Raw genomic sequence first — 7,561 nt, 5'->3', positions numbered from 1 at the left:
TAAGTAACCCACTCCCTCCAAGACAGTAGGGAGAATATGAACCTTCCCGTGCATCTAAGATCACCATTATTCCCACATCCAATACTGCAAAGTGTTTGACCCAGTTTTGACCTTTCTAGGTTAATACAGTCTGCATTGTTTTATATTTGATAGCTTTTGATTAGCTTAAGTTTGGAGAATGTACTCACATTTTTGCTACAAATCGGTGCATTTTTGGTTTGGTTGTTCTGTTGTTAGCTGCTTTGTTCTATCAGCACTACAATCTGTCTCTAATACCTGCTCTTTCTGGACATGTCGGAAGTCTCCATTATTGTCCAGTGCCACTAGTACAGTTGGGATTCATCTATGGGTCTTGGTTTACAGCTGTGGACATTTTTTTCTTTTACTTTTTAATATTTTGGGGGTTTTTGTTTTTGTTTTTGGTTTTTTTTTTTTTGGTTTTTCAAAACAGGGTTTCTCTGTGTAGCCCTGGTTGACCTGGAACTCACTCTGTAGACCAGGCTGACCTCGAACTCAGAAATCCTCCTGCCTCTGCCTCTCAAGTGCTGGGATTAAAGGCATGCGTCACCACGCCCAGCTTACTTTTTAATATTTAGTTAAGATTTATTTTATTTATATGAGTACACTGTAGCTGTCCAGACACACCAGAAGAGGTTATCTATCCCATTACAGATGGCCTTGAGCCACCATGTGGTTGCTGGGAATTGAACTCAGAACCTTTGGGAGAGCAGAGGGTGCTCTGAACCGCTGAGCCATCTCTCCGGTCAGACATTTCTATTGAGTATATACCAAGGAATCTAGTGACTGTGTTGTAGGGCATGTCTATATATAACTTTCAAAATATAGTATACAGAATAATAGGTGGACAAGGGGTGGGGGTGGGGCCCCTACCTGAAAGGCACGAGGCACGGACTTCCTTCCTCACACCACACACTCTGTGTTTTGTGGAATAAGAATGTGGTGGAGCCCAGGGCTCAAACCCCTGCCTTACAAGTGTGAGTCACTGAATTCCAAGTCCCATTTTCCACATGGAGATTACGTGGGACAATTATCCGAAGTGGTATGCTCCTGTCACCAGTGGATGGAAGCACCCCGTGCCCCAATTTTGTCTGACTTGTCATTATTGCTCTTACTCTTACCCATTCTGAGTGTGTGTGTGGTGGAATCTCACTTTGAATTAAATTTACATTTTCCTGGGGCAGATTTAAAGTCTTATCTGACAGATTCGTTTTGTTTTGTTTTGTTTCGGATATTTTTTATTTTTTATCCTTTTTTCTTTTTTGGGGGGTGGTGGTCATGGGTGGTGTTGGGGTGGGAGTGAGATAAGATCTCTCTATAAGGATCTCCCTGGTGTTCGAGACCAGGTTGGCCTCGAACCCAGAGAGATCCTCCTGTCCTGCCTCTGCTTCCCATGTGCTAGGATCAAAGGTGTGGGTCACCATGCCCTGCCTGGGTTTTTTCTCCACAGGGTACAGCTCATAGGGCTTGTAGTTTCCTGGACTTCCTCCATCTCTTCCCCTCAAAAACCTCTAAAGAGAAAAGAGTTGAATGCTCTCAAAGACTCGTTTTTCATCTGGATATCATTTTTATGTTTTCCTTTTAAATCTCTTGATGTGTTTGTTCCATTTTTATGTGACCTGGGAAGATCCAGGCACAAGCCCTTGCTGGTAATATATGCTGATGATACGCAGCCCTTTCCTCTTTAACTTTGTTTTATTCTTAGTTATGGTTATTGTGTGTGCCTAGGATGGGATGGGGCTGTCTACAGTGTGAAGGTCAGAAGACAGCTTGGTGGGGTTGGTGGATACCAGGCTCGGGTAGCATGTGATTTTTACCTGCTGAGCCACCTCACTGGCCACTATAACTTTTAAGTCGACTGATTATATCACTCGTATAAACAAAAAGCTCCGTTCAAGTTTAGTCTGATCCTACTCACATTTGGCCAGTAGATGGTGCCCTGGGCTTGTGTCTGAGCCTTTTACCCAAATACTTTTTGACTGGCTAGTCTTCCAAAATCCTTTGCAAGGAAGCAGAGCAAAAGCGATTATCTTTTTCAATCAAGAGGACAAAACAAGCTGAGGACTTTTAATTCATCAAGCTGAGACCTTTGGGGAGACAACAAGGACAACCCAATTCTATTGACCCAACAGTGATGATGTTATATTTATTGACTACATTACATGTTAATTCCTAAAAAAAAAAAAAACAAAAAAACCCAAATTCAACCATGATAAATAGAGTGCAAATGGCTAGAACTAAATCTTCAGATGAGAGGAATGTATTCCTCTTTGGGAGAATTGACCCCTTCAATACAGGTATAGAGAAGTCTTCACCAAAAGGCAAGGCGCTCAGATGAGAGTGTCCTAAAGAGGCATCTATAGAAACAGCCCCTGAGGTGTCACTGAGGGAGCCCGTTTCACTGATTATGAAAGGCTGGCTCTCAATCTGAGAAGAGAGTAGCGCTGGGGCTTGGTACCAAGGCTATGCGCTGGTCCCATCCCATATTCCTCGGCTCAGTTTTCAGTCACTCTGTTTTCTTGCTGAGAACCGACTTGGTGGGCCTTGGAAACCTAGTAAAAAACAGATGGCTAGCTGAGTGAGGGTGTTACAGAGAGAGTTTGCCTTCTTCGGTACAATGGCTCTCTCTGCATGGTAGCTCTCAGCTTCAGCTGCCCACACTCAGGTGTGGACACGCCCTCATCTTTTCCTCTCTGGCACTGTCACAAGCTACCTGGGTCAATGACCAAATCACAATGTCCTAGACTTCTTAAGCATGGGGACATAGTGCTCTGTGCTCAAAGGAGACCCCAGAGAGAGCCTTGCCAGACCTGAAGGCTCTTCTGAGAAGGAACATGAAGAGAGCTATGCTTGAGAAGGAAGAGAGGCATCTGCAGTTGTGAACCTGGAGAATGTGTGGAGCCTGAACCCTTTCTCCAGTCTTCCCAAGCCCTGGATAGGACTCTCGCCTTTGGAAGTGAATACGTGTTTCACGAGCAGACACATGGGAACATGCAGCCATAGATTCAAGTCATTGCCTGGGTCTTTTCTCCGTTGTGAGTCACCACCTAGGTAGTCTTAGAATTTGGTGAATGAGTTCTACTCTGTCTTTCACCCCCACAATTAGAAATGACTCCAGACAGAGCCACACTCATGCAGACCAAGCCTGGCACCCTTGCAGCCATGGAGAAGCAGATGCAGAGGGAAGACACAAACGAAATGTGGCTTGCCCTCCCTTACTTCGTGGGGAGCATTGAGCAAGCATAGATCTTAGCGATGTGGTAATTCTGGCCCTCAGAGGGGGAAGGGCTTTGCATCATGAGGACTTCCTGGCTCTGGGCTATCAGGGTAGGCTACCAGGGCCCACAGGCACAAACCAGGAAATGGCATGTCTGCTGGGGCTGGGGAGCCAGGGACAAGCTCTGTTCCTTGTGTCTGGCGCTATGAGGAATCTTAGGTCTGTTGACAATCACCTGCAGCCTCAGCTGAGGCAGCCCAACATCTGAAAGAGGAGACAAAGCCATGAAGGTGATGCCCTCTAGAGTTTGGGACTTGCAGTCTCTCACTTTCTCCCAGCCCAGGTAGAGCTGGTGGCTAGCTAAAGCTGCTCCCAAAGGCTAATGGCTAATTTGCAGTGTTGCAGAGCAGCTGTTAAACCATGATGGATCCACACCATATGTCATAAAAGTGTATTAGAAGATCAGTTGTTTTTTTAAAAGAAATACTTAAAATCCTCACTTCCCGGTGATTGTATCATTCTGTCCATGCCAGATGCCCCCAGGGGGATTTACACAGGGTTTTTACACCCAGTGTGAAATGATGTAACCCGAGCATCTCTTCCCAGTTCTGCCTTCTATGACATCATGGTGGTTTCTCTCATTTCGCCCAGGCAGAGGGTATATGCTCTGCAGGGATCAGCAAACCCTTTAGAGAAAGCATGACTTTCTGCCCCCCCACACACACACCTTTATTTCACATTTTCCAGAAGGTCACTGCACCTGGCCAGTGGCTTCCAGGACCCACAATACTGGGAGGCCAGTGTCCCTGGGTCATCCAACCACTGCGACCACCAGCCCTGGACCTTCAGAGGTCAGAGGAAAGCAGGGAGTAAGTGAGGGGACAGGGAGGGGCATGTCCAGGATCATACCCACCCCTACCCTGGGCTCAGCCAGGGGCACAGCCTACTTACTACTTGTTGGGGAAAAAAAAAAGAAAAGAAATCCAGAGGCAATAGGCTGTAAGGAGGTCAACTTCAAGAACCGAAACTAGCCTGTGGGCAGCTAGCCTTGTGAACCCTGAGGAGAGGCAGCCACAGAACTTTGCATTCTTGTGACACAAATGAGCCAGCCCTGAGTAATCACAGGCTGAGGATCTCTGTGGCCCCTGCTGCGTTAATAGGGTTAGTTGGGTAACAGTGAGGGGTGCTAGGGACAGTGACAGGATGCTCTGGGTGCTCTGAGCCACATAGGAAGCCCTTCCGGAGCCACTCCCTTCTTGGCTCCTCCTTAAGTTTCTCTGAGTCACCTCACCATGAGGCTTCTTCCAAGTCACACACAAGTCTGAGTGCCCCTGGCACTCACGCCTGCCCCTCCTCCCTCCAGAAGGTGCCGGGCCTCTAAACACTACTACCAAGTAGTCTTGAGAGGTGCCCACGCCCACAACACTGCATTTACTAGATGCTGACAGACCTCCCACTCTTTTGAAAATAAATTTCTATTTTCAACTTTCAGTCAGGATTTCACCAACTGAACACTTACTGAACAGTTGACAGGTCCCCACCCTGAGCTAGGTGTGACGAATGTATAGGTGCCCAGGGCTTGGCCCTGGCACTCTAGGAATCAAGGTGACATAGAGAATCAATAAATTGTGGCAGTGGTTCAAGGTCAGGACAGTGGCGGGAACGTGAACACAGTCCTACAGACCATGCTGGGAAGCCAACTTGGAAAATAATCCACACATAACTTTCTTATTTTTATTTTTTATATTTGAAGTTGTAATTTAGCTACATTTCGGCTTCCAAACCCTCCCATATACCACTGCTGCCTGTCTTCAAATTCATGGCCTCTCTTTTCATTGTTACTGCATGAATATATGCATTTGTGTGTGCATATATATATATATATACATATACACACACACACACACACACACACACACACACACACACACACACACACACACACCCTGTTGTTGACTCCATATAATTCTGCTTTCAGGGCTGTGACTGGCTGGACAGCCAGCTGGTGCACCCTCTCCAGGAGGACCGCCTCTCCTGCTCTCAGCTTTCCTCAGTTATCCTAGGACTGAGGTCTTGTAGGCTTCCCCCATTCAATTGCTCTGTCCCTTGTGTTGGTATTCTGTCTAGACTCCACCCCCACAGTTACCTGGCAACGGCCAGGTATGCTCCTCCCCACAGTTACCTGGCAACAGCCAGGGAGCCCTGGCACTATAAAGGGGCTGCTTGCCCCTTCCTCTCTCTTACTCCTGCCTCTCTCCCTTGTCTCTTTCCCTCTTGCTCCCCTTCTTTCCCCATTCTCTTCCCCCCTCTCTCCATGTGGTCATGGCTGGTCTCTACTTCTCTGTCTTTCTCTGCCTCTGCTACTCTCTTAACTCCCCTCCCCATGCCCTGAATAAACTCTATTTTATACCATACTGGTGTGTGTCTGGTCCCTCAGGAGGAAGGGATGCCTTGGCATGGGCCTGCTGAGGCACCCCTTCCCACACACACCACCAGAACATATTCTTATAGCTCTGTTTATGATCACAATGCCTTGGTGTTGTCCTTGTTAAGCTCACATGTGGGCAGTCTTGTCGGTGAGATTTTACAGGCAGAGCTTCTGCTGTTCCTAGGAGACAGTCTCAGAGCAAACTCCCTGATCCTCCGACTCCTGTGATCTTTCCGCCCCTCTTCCGCGATGTTCCCTGAAACACAAATTTCTTTTAATTTACTGAAGAAAATTTAACATTCAAATCTACCCCTGTCTTTGTCCTGAAGCGGCATCAGACCCAGTGTGGGCACACTGTAGGAAGCACATGGTCTGTGTGCTTCAAGAGCAGAGTGGAGACTGTAAAGCACAAAATAGATACTATCTAGCTTTTGCAGAAAATACTTGCTGGCCCCTAAGCTAAGGAACTGAGCAAATGTGTTGTAAGAATGGGGACAAGGACCCATCAAGAAGTTAGGCCTGGGGTTGGAGAGATGGCTCAGCAGTTAGGAGCATTGACTATTCTTCCAGAGAACCTAAGATCGATTCCCAACACAGACGTGGTAGTTCGCAACTGCCCGTAACTCTAATCCCAGCAGATCTGATACCCTTTTCTGACTTCTGCAGCCACCAGGTGTGCACATACTCCACATGGAAACAAGACACTCATACTTGTAAAATAAAAAAAGAAATGAAGGAAAGTCTAAGCCACATGGTGACACAAACTCCTCCTCCCATTCCTCAAGAGTTTAAAGGCCACCTTGGTTATATTGCCAGTTGGAAGCCAGCTAGGACCTTGTCTTATGGAACATAAAACCTTGTCTCAAACAGTAATGAGAGATACTGAAAGACTGAGTGTCCAATTAGGAGCGAGTCAGGAAGTTTGACATGATTTCCTTGGTAAGCCTATTGATGTAAATATAACTGTAAATTATATAACTATAACTTATAACTAGTCAAAAATCAGTATTCTAGTAAGGGATTGTCTCCATGGCCCTCACTGCTTAGATCCAGTCACACACACACACACACACACACACACACACACACACACACACACCAAGCTTCGGATCAGGACTCTGAAAGTGCAGTCCCTCCACAGGTGCCAATGGAACCGCTACATGGTGCTGGCTGGGCTATGGCCCCAGCCTTCCAGACTGAATCCTAAGAAGACTCGCCCTGGCTAAGACCTTTAGCCACTCCTATTGCCCTTAGAGTGATGTCTGTCTTAGTCAGGGCTCCTGAGGCTGTGATAAAACACCATGACCAAAACTAACTCGAAGAAGGAAAGGTTTATTTTTATTTCAGCTTATGAGTCTATCACTGAGGGAAGCCAAGGCAGAAGCTTGAAGGTAGAGCAATGAGCAGAGGCTATGAAGGACTGCTGCTTAATGGCTTGTTTCCCCTGTCTTGCTCAACCTACTTTCTTATAGAACCCAGGGCCACTACCTTGGGGCTGTCACTGCGCACAGTGAGCCAGGCCCTTCTGCATCACTCTCTAATTAAGAAAATGCCTTATGTGGTACATTTATACAATAGAGTACTACTCAGCTATTAAAAACAATGAATTGATGAAATTCTTAGGCATATGGATGAAACCAGAAAATACCATCCTGAGTGAGGTAACCCAATCACAAAAGAACACACATGGTATGCACACATTGATAAGTGGATATTAGCCCAAAAGTTCCGAATATCCAAGATACAAATCACAGACCACATGAAGCTCAAGAAGATAGCAGACCAAAGTGTGGGTACTTCGGTCCTTCTTATAGAAGGGAACAAAATACTCACAGGAGCAAATATGGAGACAAAGTGTAGAGCAGAGACTGAAGGAAAGGCCATCCAGAGACTGTCCT

The sequence above is a fragment of the Mus pahari genome, chromosome 3 (genome assembly GCF_900095145.1).
Source record: "Mus pahari chromosome 3, PAHARI_EIJ_v1.1, whole genome shotgun sequence".
Lineage (NCBI taxonomy): Eukaryota > Metazoa > Chordata > Mammalia > Rodentia > Muridae > Mus > Mus pahari.
The sequence above is the reverse complement of the archived record's forward strand: the minus strand, read 5'-3'. Positions refer to the sequence as shown.